Genomic DNA, 16,839 nt, shown 5'->3' on the forward strand with positions numbered 1-16,839 from the left:
TTTGGAACGGTTTCTTAAATTAACATTCAATTCAACTTTTTTAATAAACACCTTCTAAATGAATTTTAAGAATAAGAAAGAAATGCGTTTAATTTCTGCTATAAAAAGCTTCATCTCCAACAGCAAACAATTGAATGCAATTAGCCCACCCACCCTTCTCCAGAATACATAATAATTTACTAATTGAAGCAACAATTCTTAAGCTAAGTTACTAGTCAATCCTCAAAGCTATCATTTATGCATGCTTTCCACACATTCTTTCATTCTAACCAAATCCATCATCAGGATTTAAATTTTTAGGCATCAATTTGTTGACTATCTGCTGAAGGCTTCTATTTATTTAAAAAAAAAATTCCAGTTTGTTTTCAAAGCTTTAAATGTAGGGGAAAAAATTATATCCTCTTCATTTTAGGCAGCCTTGAGGACTTAATGATTTTGTTCTTATTTGTACAATAGAAATTGAACATTCAAAGCAGGAGTAAGAAAAATGCAAATCAAGAATCTTTATTCAGAACACATTAAAAATGTATTATCAATCAATTCAGATCTATCAGACTGATAATGTTTATTAAATGAATCTTACTGTATTTTAAGTAATAAAAAAGAGCTAAACATTTCTTACATAGGATTTTTGCTAAGAAAGTAAAAAATAATAATACTTCAAATCTAAGAATATAAAGCAATCAGCATGATTTAAGGATCTCACCTTACAATAAATGTGCACACTGATTATTTAATGACCAAAACATCAGGAACACTATTCTCTCATACTCAACTTATCCCTGCAACATGCTGACAATATAAATCGAATTTAAGATTTTTTTTAAAAAGTCGTAATAGTTAGTTACTGGTTAACACTGCGTATCAGCTGTTAATGGAAAAAACATTTAAATGACTTTGAGTATGACATATTTGGATTGGAAACAAAAACGAATCCCAACTATTTACAAAATGCTAACCTTTTTAGTTTTACTGATGTAACAGAAATTTTCAGAGTATCTTTTAAGTCCAAGAAATTCAAACAAAAGGCAGAATCAAAGCCAAAACTTCCTATCTAATAAAAGAGATACAAGATGACTGATACACATTATGAGTAGTAACAGAAAAGCACAATGCAATACAACTAAGATTCAGTGCAAAGCATTAATTATATGCTCTTTACCAGACAGTTTTCGCAATAAACTGGTTTTCACAGCAAAAACCCACAAGAATCCTTTTGCTTTCATTACAGAACTTACAGAAATCACTACTGAGAGCTAAACAAAAACCAACATTGGACATTAAACGAATGAAAAAATATTGCCTGGTTAGACATAGATCTCCCCCTCCCCTATTAAGCAAATGGAAGGGTTCATATATGGTTTATTTGTAGGCACATCTGTTCAAAGTTTCAAAACATAACCATAAAATCTGAAGAAATCAGAGAGTTTGATAGCATGGACTAATATTCCTCCTCAGCAACCTAGAGTTCCAGCTAAGAAAAATATCTGAAGTCATAAAATCTAGAAAATGTTCAACATGTTTAGAACTGCTCAGTAATATATTCCTGATATTGTAGTCATTTAGTATATAACATACTTACATATATTATGTAATATATTACATAATGAAACAAGCAGCTGATTTAAATAACAACAACAAAGAACAAAGCTTAAGAACAAAGCTGATGGAAAATCTACAATAATTTTTAAGCTAAATCTGCTTTATAAAGCAAATCTGAAAAATAGAAAGTAAAACTAACCATTCAGAATTTAAATTTTCAGCTCATAATATAATAAAAATAAGAAAGAAAACTACATTGTTAAGAGACTAAATATTATAATTCTGTCTTATCCAAAAAGAAATTTAGGAATTATATTTGTTCAAAGAATAAAAGGAAGATTATTAAGTGGCATTTTTCAATACTTTCTTTTCATAAAATTTTAATTCTGTAATAACAAAAATAAAAAGTAATATGGCAATTACAGTAACTCATTTTCTATTAGGTATAATATTAAACTTTAATAATTTAAAGTATTAATATTTCTGTTAAAATTAACATTCATATATACTTAGCAATAGTTGACTTTTATAGTACTACCCTGCCAGGGGACTAATTCAAGTACAAAAGAAGATATGACTATGCAAATATGAAAACTCTTGGTTCCTCTGGCAGTATAATAATGAAACCTTAATAACTATTGGTTAACCAACAATGACGCCATTATGAATGACAGAATATGTGCCACTTGAATGTGGAAGCTTGACACTCATAATGTGATCTCTGCTTGCAGCAGCATTTTTGTCTACTTCTCTGGAGTTTTTAAGGATGAAGTAACTCTTTAATGTTATATGGCACCTAAACAATGAATTATAGATAAAAGCTTTATATTAAAATTTCTCAATTAAAATAGTTTTTTCCAAAACACTTTAAGACGAATTAATTTTTCCTTAAATAAATTGATATTAATTTCAAAATTTACTTTGATTAGTCACATTGTGATTGAAAATTTAATTATAACTATATTTCTATTCTTACATACATTAAAAAGATGCATAAAAAATTTTCAAGGCTATTTATTACAACTATATCACAATTTTTAGTTCAATAATTCATATTAATTAAAAGAATTTATTTTAATTAAAGTAAATACATTCTGAACAAAAAGAATATAAAATTCTAAAATTCCATCATATAGGCACAAAAGGATCATATGAAATACTCAAACTTACACCAAAGATGTTACAGATATTGATTTATGACAAACAAAAATTAAACATCTAATTTCAATTATTTTAAGACATTTAAGAAATACCAGAAAATACTTTTGAATAAATAATAGTGTGATTAAGTAAGAAGCAGATACTCAGCTAAATTTTTAAAAAGCAGGTACAGAAATTTATACTGCATGTTGTATAAAAATGAATCTTTCATATAAGAAATAGAAGGAAAAAAAAGGGGGGGGAGGGCATTTAATCCACTTTTTTCCCTCTTATTTCCTTATTTTTTTTATACTTTCAATCAATAGATGGTTTAGCATGTTACCAGTGCATGTTATTTATTCATTATCAGACCTGTTCTAAAAAAAGAGACAAAAGTGTAACTAACCTAACATTTTGTCACCATACTATTTAATTTTTCTCTTTCCAAATAATTGTATAGAATATTTAAGTCATGGATGAAAAGAAAAATTGCCAATATAACCAACAATTCATTTGATGGAACAAAGACAATTATACATTGATATGTTTCAATACAATTGATATATTTATAAAGAATTTCACTTTAAATATCAGGTATCTCTATTTTATGTAATTAAAAACTAGATTATATTAAAGTTGTTTAGTTTATAAATCTTTTTTCTCTAGTCTTAATATAAACTGAAGCACAATCATCAGTGATGTGACTATAGCAGATTTCTATATAATGCTAGCATGAAATCTCACTTTGATAAGTTTTTAATAATAGATATTTTTTTAATATAATGAAATGCTTAGAGAATTTTATAAACTGTAAAAGAAAAAAACTTATTTCAAACATTTTTACACTTAAACATAAAAAAATTGTCAGTGCCCATCTTACTAATTCACAAGACATAGCAAAATTCATATTCACTTATAACCTATTAATGCTTTCAATGAGTAGAAGATTGCAACTTGGCAAACTATGTAATAGTCTGGTGCCACGTGGCAGATCATGACAACAGGCAGGTTTAATCAAAAACTATTATTAGCCCAGAGCTAAATAACTTTGTCAGAAATATAAATTCTAAAATAAAATTCTAATAAATTATAAAATTTAAGGAAGTACTAGCAATTTTTCAAGTATAACAGAGTAGGATATTTTCTTCATTACGCTCAATTACTACAATTTTTATAAATGTCTGTCAAACTGATAAAAAAAAAAAATATGCATGGGCCTAGGGTAGCAAAATGTCTAAATTCAATAATTTCACTTAGGTTTTAACCATAGAATTAGATTGAACTAATCATTAAATTCCTTGTATTTTTCCAACAGCAGAATATTTACATTTTAATTTTCATAGAATCAAGAGATAAGATGAAAGTAGAAATAAATCAAAAGGTTAATTACAGTTAATTTTAGAAGACCTGTTCTTATTCTATTTCGGACATTCATGTATTATATTAATTTAAGATTTCTTAAGGTTTGAGCATGAGTATAAAAAAAATTATGCCAAATTCAAATATGATATTATATATTAGTTGAAATATTATCATAAAATTAAAGAAAGATGCTATTAGTAAATACAGTACATATGGATAAAATTTTAACTGTCAAAATCAATCTTCTCACTCAATCAAATTTGCCAATCAATTAATGCAGTACCTATGGATACAAGATTATCTGCAAGGATAATAATAGGCTAGTAGCTGGTTCTCAACGTATTAATGAGGAGTTTTGAAAGTGTGACTGGGAATGTAATATGCAGCAGCTTTTAAATCCTAATCTTGGAATTTAAGTTATATCAAACATATATTAGGTAAAGTACTTGTTGATTAAATGGTAATTTAAACTGAAAAATAAATACTGCAATTTTTTCTAGTTTTAATCCAAAAGGACCTGCATCAGTACTCCAAGGCATAAGAGCTTAACAAATATATCACAGAAAAATGGCTTTTCTATGAAAAAATTCCATTTTTACAGTAGCTGCATTTAAGATGACTTGGAAATTGTTATCAAGCATTCCAGAAATTTTCATACCTCAGAAAACAGGTGTCCGGGTTCAGAAACCTAATACCCGAGCTGTCATTTAAATATTAAATTATTTAAAATTAGATTCCAACCAAATTTTATTTCGAATTTAATAATACAAAAACCTTTTTCCATCAATAATTAATAATTTCAATTAAAGTTTTGTATTCTTAAATGCAATGTTTTAAAAATATTACATCATGTTTATAAAAAATAATATAATAATTTTAAAAAAATATTTATCTGAAAATATTCTTTTAAATTTTATTTACTGTAGCATAAGCATAATTTTGTCTTTCATTAAAAAAAAAATAATAATAATAACTATCCAGACCTGTGAGGCCTAATACATATTCTTGAATAAATGCAAGAGACACTTATCTTAGGAGGTTAAAAATTTTAAATATAATTCTGAGTAACACTTCTCCTTAACATATTTATATTCAAACTACTTTGTTTCCACAAGAACATAAAAATTAGTTTTTAATCCATTAATCAGAACTGGTTTAGATAATGTGACTTACAGAATTATTTTTAAATAAAACATTTATAGGCATAATATATCCTGTAATTTTTTTACTATTGACATCAAACAAATATTTATATATTTTTAAATTTAGATATATACAAGTATTAAGGTTGTGAAGTAAAATAAGAACAGGTTTATTTGAAGTACATCTGAAAATTAATTAAATTAGAAAGAAAAGAAAATTGAATAAAAGTTGAAATTTACATATATAATTTTAAAATACTTTAAAAAATGGCTAGTAAAAATCTAAATTCTTCCATATTTAATTAAATTTATTTGCTTAAAATTAATAAGCAAACATTTAAAAATCTCATCACTGAATCGTCATATTAAACAGCAAGAAGTTATTTACTGCTTTTAGCTATCCAATTTATTTAACATATTTATTTAACAGTAATTAATTTGTATTTTTTTTTCAATGGCATTATAAGCAGATTTAAATTACTGACCTAAGCAAAAGTTGCAAAGTAGTTTAAAATTTCTATAGACAGTTTTTACTCTTAAGATTCTTAGAATAGGAAATTTAAATTTTTTTGATGATCTGGTCTGAAAAAATTTATGAAATTATGCTGTCTTGAGAATAATTTAATAAAATGAATTGGGAAAAGACGCATTCAAGAACAAATTAAATGGAAATCAAAAACGTCATGTCTCTGAAGATGTACTAAAAATTCTCACAAATTAACATCACTCTTTTAATAATATCGAATTCAGAAAGACCATTTCAATGTTTTTGCATAAATATACTAAACTTGACAAAAACTGTTTAAAACTAAAGCATGAAATTAAAAGAAAAATGAAGAAAATTAAATATTAAATCATTTAGCACAAAAAATCAGCAGAGTTTAGAAATGAGCAAACTCTTATCATTTGTTACTTTTAATAACAGTAATTACTTCAAAAAAATTTTTTTTAACTTATCATAATTTTAATAATTGGAAAAAGATGGGATTTAGTAGCTTCATTATCGATCAAATTGGTTTTAATTTCATTACAAGAAAGGAACCGTTAAAAATATGTAACACTAACTTTTAAATATATATATATATATATTAAAAATATCAGAAGGTCAAATCAGCATTATAGAAATGGTAACTTCTTGAAATTTAAGATGATGTAAAAACCCATTTCATAAAACTTTTTTTAAAGTTACCTTAGAAAAAGCAATTTTAACTACCTTCTCTTTAAAATTTTAGATGTACATTTCCAACTTCTGAAGTCTCCACTGCCTTTTCCTCCAAACATCACACTTTACACAATGCCGAAACACATATATACATTTTTTTTTTTTAAATTATAAATACCAAATATTAATACTTAATGCTTCACATTCACTCATTTTCCATTTTAACTTTGTAGAATGGTGTATTTGATATCAAGCAGTTTAAAATATGTTCATAATAACCAAAATAAATTCAAAAAAGTACTTTCCCATTCTGAAATTCTATTTAATTTTTATAACAAACAGGCAAAAATACATTTCTGTAATAAGAGGTTTTTAAAATATGTCTTATTATTTGATGGTACATTATAAATAAAGTGAGAAAGAAAAAAATATATACATATCCAGCAAGAATACATATATTTTTTATATTTTTATACACACTCTACTATATGCATTTTATACTCTTATTTAATAAAGAGACAGGATCGGTTCATGTGTTAAGCATAAAGTTTTGAATTTAACTAAATGTGCATGAATATAAATCGTCTTGTTAGATATTACATAGCTGCATGCAAAAAAGCTGAAATCTTATACCTTTTATCTTAAAAACCTCAATATAAAAAAATATTTTCATTTACAAATAAAATTTTTTGAATGTTTCAATTATAGCATAAAATTCTATATAGAACATTTAGAAAATTATACTTCCAAATGTGAAATACATTAAAGATAAACTACAAAAATGTTTAATATTTAAAAAATAAATACTTACTATTACTAGTTACACTATCGTCCACATCTTTCCTTTGATTTTGTAGCTACCACTCAACCGCAAATAAGATGACAATTGATATGTATTAACAAATAATATCTATAGCAAACATAAGATTATTTAGTTATGAAATGAATATTAAAAATTTTTGGAATATTTTATCTACGAGTTCCAGGAAAAAGAAGAGGGGACTAAAAAGACTACAAACCCAAATAACAATTAAAAAAAAATGAAAAGATCAATACTGATTACAGCAATGACATTAAAAAGAAAATTGCATACCCAATTTGAAGGAAAGGTTAATTTTTAAAAAAAATAAAAATTGTAGGACATTTAGATAACAGACGAGCAGAAAAAAAAATAAAGGATGAATATTCTACCAAATTTTTTTCTTTTTCTGTTGTTACAAATCTGTTTGGATATGATAATTACTTATGTATACATGACAAAACAGTAACAATTTACCAAACAAATACATATCCTGCGATATTATTTCAAAAATATTTCTTTATTACTCAATATCACTCAGTAATATAAGAATTTTTAAATTTTTGCCCAACTTTCCATTACAGTTTTAAATGTGCCTCTTTTCCTTTTATACAATTTGCATTGAATTTCAGCACTCTTTTCAATAAATTCCATAATTTTATACTATTAATAAATCTCGTGTTATAACAAACCTTTGTCACTATATCCCTCACTGTTTATATTCAAGTTCAAATGCTTTTTATTGATTTTTTTTTTTTTGTATATGCAGAAAAAAAAGCAATATAAATGTTGCAGTATCCAAAAAAAATTACAATATATACTGCTGTAAAAGCCATCACAAATTAATAAATTAAAAGAGTGATATGCAAGGCACATAAATTGCATGAGGGTTTCGAGTAATTATTCTAGAAGGTACACCTTTATATTTTCCTTTCATGTAGCTACCACAGTTGTATGCATGCCATCTATAATACATAATATCTAAATCAAGTTCACTTAATATCTCCTATAGAGCTTTTGCTAGTCCTTCTCATCAGTTATTTCAATAAACCCTATAAATGACTCATTTATATTTAATCTTTTCACTTAAAAATTTATATACGTATTTAATAAAGACTGAAGTTTGATTTATATAGGAAATCACAGAAGCAGAAGCCATATGTATACTGTAAAACCTAGCTGCCTCTATATCATCTTTAAATTTCTTCCTCTCTTCTTTCCATTCCGCTATTACCGTTCAGAACATTTAGTTCTTGATCATGTCAAAGCCCCCTCAATTGTGGGGCCGCAGTGCATAGCATCTGTCACATACATCCCCAGATGACCGGCCCTGATGCAAGGAGAATTTAGGAAACTTGACTCAAACTTTTCTCGAATTGCGACATATTTTGTAGATTATTAAAAGTGTATGGCTTTCTGCCAGATAGCGTGTTAAAAAGAATTAACATTCTTAGTAGGAGAGTTATTAAATTCGGAGCAAACATGCATTACAAGTTCAAAATAATTTTTTTTTTTTTTTTTTTTTTTTTTTTTTCAATTGGAACATTCTATAGTAAACTTTATTTCAACCTTTTAAGTTTTAACATATTCTACACCATAATTTAAAATACAATAATACTGATTTCTTTATTGGTATATAGTTTAAGTTATACCTCTCTCTGTCCAACTTAAGTCCCTAAATTTGGTATTTTTTAAAAATCAAAATTAGATGTACAATTTCAAAGAAACTAATTATTTATGCATTATTTATTTTATAGAAACACACAAAAATAAAATGATTTATAGTAAGCTTAGTATTTAACAATGCTGTTTTTTTCCACCGATCATAAAACAATAATGATAGGACATTACTATTTCTTTCCAACTATCTTCCACAATGTAAGATAAATGGTAATTCTATTCTTACAAATTTTCAAGGTTTCTACCATGCATTGCTGATAAATAAAATGAAAATGCTCTTCTTTATCTAAACTTTAAAACAAAAAATAGCAACAAAAAAAATGTTTGTGAATTAAATTTTACAAAGAAAATCGAGTATACCATGCAAATTAGCCATTCTTAATTAAGAAACAATGATGAATATACATACCTTAAAAAATGAATGCCCAAAAATTTAAACTGAATTTTTACTAACAACTAATTTTGAATGACATTTAAACTGAATTAATTCTTTCCTTAATTTAATAATAAATTCCAAAACTCAAATTTAATAAAGAGGACCTAAAAAAAGGTCAAAGTCTCGATAAATAGCCTTGGTAAGTTCAATCAATATATATATATATACACAAGACAAATAACAGCTTCACTTGCCCTGAAAATGTTCAATATTCTGAAGAAGCTTAACCTTTGCCAAAGTAATACATATTTGTCACACACAATTATTACACATTGTCAGCAGGCAATTATTCATTATATGCCTTCATAAATACATTATTTATGAATTTCATTCAATAATTTCTAAGAGTAAAGCCAATTTAAAAATTAATGAATTTCAGCCTTTTAACTCAATGATCAATAACTCCCCTATCCCCTAATTTTCTTTCTTTTATTACGTCACCAAGTCAGCAGAGGTTGAAGACTCTCATAATTAGTTAATATAATATCTATAAGTGTAAAAGTAGATGACAGTAAAACAGCGAATGAATTTGCTAACAGTATAATTCATTTACAAACTAAATATAAGTATATTTATCATTTACGCATTTGAATACAGCCAAGAAGTTAATCCTTTTGACTCAATTCATGATAAAATAACAACTAGAAAACAGCTGAATAAATCACAATTCATATGAATATTAAAAGCTCAAAGGCAGTCTTTACAATCATTAATTATGCAAAATTATAAATAAAGGATTTCCAAAAGAAAATTTTAATAAAGAAAATTCTAATCAAGAATCAAGACACAAACCACCAAAGGGTTTTTTAAAAAAAATTCAAACAATATTATTGTCATAAGAAATCAATGTCTAAATGTTAAAGATGTCATTTCTATCATTCCCCAATATTATATATTCTAAAAGAATAGCAAATTCTTTTTAAAAAAAATAATTAAAAAAATTTCTAAGAATAAAAAAACTGAAAAAAAAAACATGAAAACAGGTTAGAAACCAATTAAAAGCTGTCAATAAAATTTAATCAAATGTAATGAAGAATAAATTACAGAGATATGCATGCCAAGACTGATGACTTTGAAGAAAATTTGTTAATTTATAATAAGGTGACAATAAAATTATTTGATAAACAGCACCCATAATACTCATAATAAAGCACTTTAGATTCAATATTTCTTTAAAAAAATTATTCAACCATCACAGTGAAATTTTAAAACTACATAAATTAATTATTATCCAGTTGAGGAATAAAAATTAAAAATAAACACATGAAATCGAAAAATAAAAACACGTAATCGAACATAGCTACATTTTTAACAGCAGGTTTTGGACAAAATATCTTACAAATTCCCCAGTGTATTTTGTTGTCAGTTTCTTATCATAAACTTAAAATAAATAGCTGATTTTTTTCATGCAGTCTTTATGAATTTCAATAAAATGCTTCAGTCTTTTTTTCCTTCCGCTTCCCCTCTCATTTCAATCAGTTTTGAAAGCTTTAATTCATACATATTATTGTGCTACAACTCTACAATGCAAAGTTTTGATCATCATATCATTTGCAAGCATATAAAATATTTAAGATTAATTGCATGATGATGCATCTTTACATATTTATGAGCTAATTCCAATGCAAGTTACTTTCTGTCACTAATAAAAATAGAAGGCATGGGTTACAATAAATGTTGATTAAGAGGAAGTTTATAGCAAAATACTTACAAAATAAAAAATAATTTGATGTAAAAATTTTAACACAGAAAAACATTTTACAAATTTTTATAATTTTTTTTAATTAAATTCACTTATAAATAGTTAATTCTTAAGTTTAAAAAAGGGTTAATCATTTTTAAAATATACAAATAATAAAATTTATCGATAGTGTAACATTTAAAATGTCATGTTTTGCTGCATCTAGATTTCCCATTCTGCTTTCTGAGTTTTTATCATTTTTTTTAAGTTCTAAAAACTTATTGTTATCCAAAAGACAAAATCCATGGCCCTTTTTTGCTCGTGAAAGAAAATTTTTTATCTGATAAAAGGAAACTATTTTTCTATTGAAAATCCAAGATTCCTGAAAAACATTTAATATATGCTTTTAATAAGCAGAAATTTGATTCATAGTGGTTCCACTGTAATTTTAGTTCAGTAACTGTTGCTGTGGGATATAATTACATAACAGACTTTATTCAAAAGGAACTCTGCACTTTTTTTTAACCACCTGTCTCCATGTAGTATTTGTATATACATATTGAAATTGCCAAGAAATATTTGGATTCTAATCAAATATCAGAAAAAGGAAGCTTCATTAATTAACTAGCATCTAAGTGAGCTAAATATGAATGTAAATCACTCAAATCCTGATTCTCTATAGTATATAATGCAAGCCTCCAATGATATAGAAAGCAAAATAATTCAGAATCAAGTGAACAATAATGAATAAAAAGAAATATCCAGAAGTGTCAAAATGCAATTGAAAGTGCTACATCGTGATAACAATATATATATATATATATATATATATATATATATATATATATATATATATATATATATATATATAAAAGATGCTAAATAGATATAAATTTAATGAATTCCATCATTTATTTTTATTGAAAATTTTTAATCAAGTAGTATACAGTGTTATATTTTTTACTCTATTTCTTCAATATTTTCAAACAAAGGTTTACCATGTTTCAGTTATATTTATAATAGTTCATACTGACTATTGTAGATGAATAATCAAAATGTATATTTACCCATCCTATTATGAAGTCATAAAAGTAGAAACATATGCAGCTTTTTAAAAGATTTAAATGGAACATTTATTTAAATGAATGAACAAGTTTTATACGAAGCTTTGGGAAAAAATATTTCTCATTATCACGGTATATTCTCGCAAACAGAAATTTAAATTAGACCTAAAATTTAATTGCTGTGTCCGTATAGTAATTTTCCATATGTGCATATACTGCACCCTTTAAAAAAATATTACTATAACTGTTTCATCAGGTTGCGTGTTTACATTGAGCTTCAAGAATCCCTTCCAAAAAAAGCCAAATGATTATTTCTTATCTACTGAATTCCATTTAAAAGTTGCAATTTACAACATTCTTTCTTAGATGCGACATTTGTAAAGTGGTGTTCCTATGACTGGAGAATCTTCAGGCAGGCCACATATTCCATTCCTGGAGCTCCACTTGTGGTTTTCTGGGGTGCTTCGATGCCTGTCCAGTTTACCGACAAATCGTCAGAAAACTAGACAAACATCAAAGCACTCCAGAAAACTGCAAGTGGGGTTGAAGGGGGAAAGTGTTGCCCACCTGAAGATTTTCCCGGTCGTAGGAACGCCGCTTAAGTCAGATACACAACATCCCAAAATAGTCATGAACTCCATTTAATTTTAAATTAAAAAACATTTAATCAAATACTTGGTAATTTTAAATGTAAAAAATATAATAAAAGATTTTTAATGTTTTTAGGTACAATTACAAATTTATCTAAAAAATGTGTGCGATCATTTTATATATATTTAACTGTATGACACACATAACAAGCTGGATAAGAGCTTCATTTAAAACTTTAAAATCATGCAAAGATCTAAATACATAAAAAAAAAACTATGCAAAATTGATTTAAATATTAAATATTACTTTAGATGTAATTTTTATATGAAATAAGAAAGAAACAGAAATAGACTAAATGGTAAATTATGAGAGAAAATATAAATAATTATAAAAGAACGTCTGCCGGCTAACACACTTTCGGGTGATTCTTGCGTGATGCACGGGACATTTACATGTGTTTAAATCAATAAATTTTACTGAAATTAAGGTAATTCAATGTTTTGAAAATTATGAGGTATAAGCCCTTAACTTGCACTTCAAAATGATATGCAATTTTTTTCTACATTTAAAAATTAAGCAAACAAAAAAAATTTAAATGCATGCGTGATGCACGGGATTCACAAAAAATCAGAACTTCTGATCATACTGATATTAATATTAATTTCTGTGATGTTTCTTGGATTTACGGACTGTAATTTTTTTTAATGAAAGAACAATCAGATTGATGTGGTACTCAATATTAAGTAAATATAAAATTTAATTAATAGTTTATGTTGATATTTTGGCTGTGATGCACGGAACAAACAAATGTGATGCACGGGACAAGTGTGATTTGTTTGCACACACCAGAGATTTATAACATTTCTCAATATATTTAGGACGTTATATTTTGAGAATACATGACAGGTGATATACTAATAATGTATTCACATGATGCAGATATTTATTTAGATACTAATGATGTATTCATATGATGCAGATATTTATTTACATAAAATAACTGCCAGTAGATGGAACTAGTGTATGCACAATTTGAAATGTTTAAAAAAGTAAATCAGCTAAAAATGTGTTTAAAAATATAATTTATTTTAATATTCATATAAGCCTCATTATCCCTCTTCCTAAATGCAGCTAACCCAATTATTCAGGAACAATCTCATAGTGATACGAACATAGAGATAGGAAACTGGATCTTGGTAAATTATGATGGCAAGGAATACCCTGGACTGGTAATTCAAATTATAGGTGCAGAAACTGGAGATCTGTGATGACGAAGAGCACAAATGGTGCATATTGGAAATGGCCTCAACATGGAGACAAACTGTTCTACACACAGAATAACATAGTAAAAAAGATAAAAGCTCCTGAAATTGTAAATTCACGAGGATACTACAGTTTTGCAGATTTATATTAAAGACGATGTATGTTTTTGTAACAACAATCAATTAAATTGTATTTTTTAAAAACCTTTTTTTTTAAATCATTTAACATAAATAAATATGTAAACACCAAAAATTTCTGAATGTCTTTTATTTTCCCCCTTTTTTAAACACTTATTTTAACATGAACAATGCACAGAATAAGGATGTGTGATGCACAGGACATTTTTAAAATGCTTATAATTTGAAAAATTATTAACATGAATTTGTCTTAATAATAGAATTTTTTTTTCTTCTTAAAAGTACAAAGTAGAATAGACATTACTCCTGTCTGAAAAAAAATTTAGTACTGCTAGTAAAACGTATAGCAGTTTTAATGTGATGCATGGGACATCCTTTAAGATATATCTAAAATCGTGAACAACAATTTGAAAAAATTAAAATGAAAGTAATTTCCTTTTTAAACCAAATAAAAATGTACCTGTAGCTACTTTGAAAAACCAAAAATTGAATAAAAGTGTAGAATATTTGTTTACAGACATTATTGAAGTGTACATGTATGAATTCAAAAATTTTTCAATATTGTATGCACAATTTTTGACCTCCATGAACATATAAAAACAAACTGTTTATAAACAAAATACATGAATTAAATAGCTCAAACGGTGTGTTTGACTAATCTACAAAAAAAAAAAAAAAAAAAAAAAAAAGAATTTTATTTTTTGAAGGTATGGTTCACTTTTGGGAGAATCGCCCTTTCATGTATTACAGAAAAAACTAATATTACTACTTTAACAAATTCTATTGATTAGCTCCATATTAAAAATTTCAGATTCAATGAATATAACATATTTGAAAACTTTGCAGTAGTGTTCCATACTCTGTTAAAATGTGAGGTCCCCCTACTCTTCTCAAAAGAAATTAAAACTTCTTATACATTAACAGTACAGCTATTTTTTATTAACAAAAAAAAATACATTGTAAAAATACGCAATTGATAAAAGTGATCCATATACACTTAAAAAAAATCATATACTAAGAAAAAAATAGAGTACAATCCACTATACAACCAGAATTAATTTCAAGATTTTAAATAAACATTTCTATTTCACAAACTGAATTAGTTTAAGCAACTTCACTCAATACAATTTAAACACCAATATATATACATATTTAATGTTCATTATTCTTCCAACTAATAGAAAAGTTCAAAACAGTTCTTTTAGCCACATAATTCGTTCAATTCAATTTTAATTCAAAATATTACAAGTAACAACAAAAAAAGTTAAAACAGTTATTGAAAGTATTCTGTTTATCATCTCAACAAGCAAAAATTTCAAAATGATTGTTTCAGGTTAATGTAAAAGAAAAATACTATTGTATATAGATTTCCTCTAGAGTAATAACTTATGGCTTTCTTTCTCTGCAATTCAATAGAAGGAACTTAAGGCAGTTGATTTTAACTATATAAAAGAATACTGTAAAGTAAACAAATATTCAACCAAAATAACTAGGCTACGGAAAAATATTTGCTTTCACTGTTTGATCTTTTCTCCTACATTTATTTGCATTGCATCTAGCATGTAATAAATTATTTAGAGAAAAATACTGAAAAATTAACATGTTGACATGAAGATCATAAAAAAATGTGTCTTTAAGTATGGTTGAATATCAAGGGAAAAAAGCAGGATTATAAGATATTCTAGATTTATAAGATAGCTGGCAATTTAATATTACAACATAGCAAACACCAGCAATTTTTTATAAGAAATATAAATATAGATATAAGCTTTGTATAAACGAAAAATAAAAAGTTCATCACAATTCATATATTATGGGTTAAGGCAAATATTAACTTTTCTGCTTTTATATATCAAACATCAGAAAGAAAAATTTCCATCTCAATGAATCTAAATTTGATTTGGTAATATAATAGTATAACACTCAATTCAAATTATATTTTACGTTGAATTCCTCTTGATTTGTATGTATGTGTGTGTTTGTATTTACCGCACAGGGCGCAAGTCAAATTTGGCGCGTAATTCACTGTACTATCTAACAAAACGACATTTGCATTCAAAAAAATTGCTCCACAGAAAATTCAACCTTAAAAATTATGCAAAAATAACTTTTATGAAAGAAAATAATTCATTCGAAAACATTATTAAATACATTTTCTATTCTTTTGAAATTTATAGTTATGATCCATTATTAAAAATGTATCAACTTAAAAATCTCAGATTATTCAATCCAAATTTTAAAAATAAGTATTTTAATAAAAAGCTTGCAATGAAAAAATAATATCCGATATTCAATAATTACCTTGAACAAGAACACGAAATTTAGTTTCCGTGCCAGGATGACGAGGAGAAGGTTTTTTTTCATCCTCCAAAACCTTTTCTGCCCTTTCGATCACATTATAATTCTTTACAACAGTCTTAGCTCTTCCAACGACATATCGCCAAAGTAAACGGATTGCCATGTGAAAAGCGGTATTTTAATATAAAACTTCACTGGCGTTAATACAACCTACTCGATGGAACATCAACATCGCACTCCTAAAACTCGAGAAAGCATGCGAGTTTCATGAAATTTGTTGTGATTTCACTTCAGTTTACGTTAAAATAACTGTTCAGATTAGTTGACTCATTTTTCAGATTTGATGGATATTCAATCTATTTCTTCTATACATGTGAAAAGAATTAAATATAATGACATAAATCATTAGAAAAGTATAATTTCCAAGAAAATTCTTTTTTTTCACCTTTTTTTTATATAAAATGTATTAAAAAGTGATGAATAAAATCTTCTAGACATTTTCTCAATACTTAAGTGCACTTCAAATGGCAACAGCTGCATCA

At 26.1% G+C, this 16,839-nt stretch overlaps 1 protein-coding gene across 1 annotated transcript in view; it reads right to left on the reverse strand.

The window, feature by feature from the left end:
• The window catches only part of LOC129975633 (transcription initiation factor TFIID subunit 1-like), a 28,193-nt gene extending 11,752 nt beyond the window's left edge, over positions 1 to 16,441 (reverse strand). The window contains exon 1 of the mRNA XM_056088719.1: positions 16,301 to 16,441. The gene's annotated coding sequence lies outside the window, so the exon portion shown is untranslated. The remainder of the gene's footprint in view (positions 1 to 16,300) is intronic.
• Between the last annotated feature and the right edge of the window lie 398 nt (positions 16,442 to 16,839).

This window comes from Argiope bruennichi, chromosome 7, assembly GCF_947563725.1.
Source record: "Argiope bruennichi chromosome 7, qqArgBrue1.1, whole genome shotgun sequence".
NCBI classification, from domain to species: domain Eukaryota; kingdom Metazoa; phylum Arthropoda; class Arachnida; order Araneae; family Araneidae; genus Argiope; species Argiope bruennichi.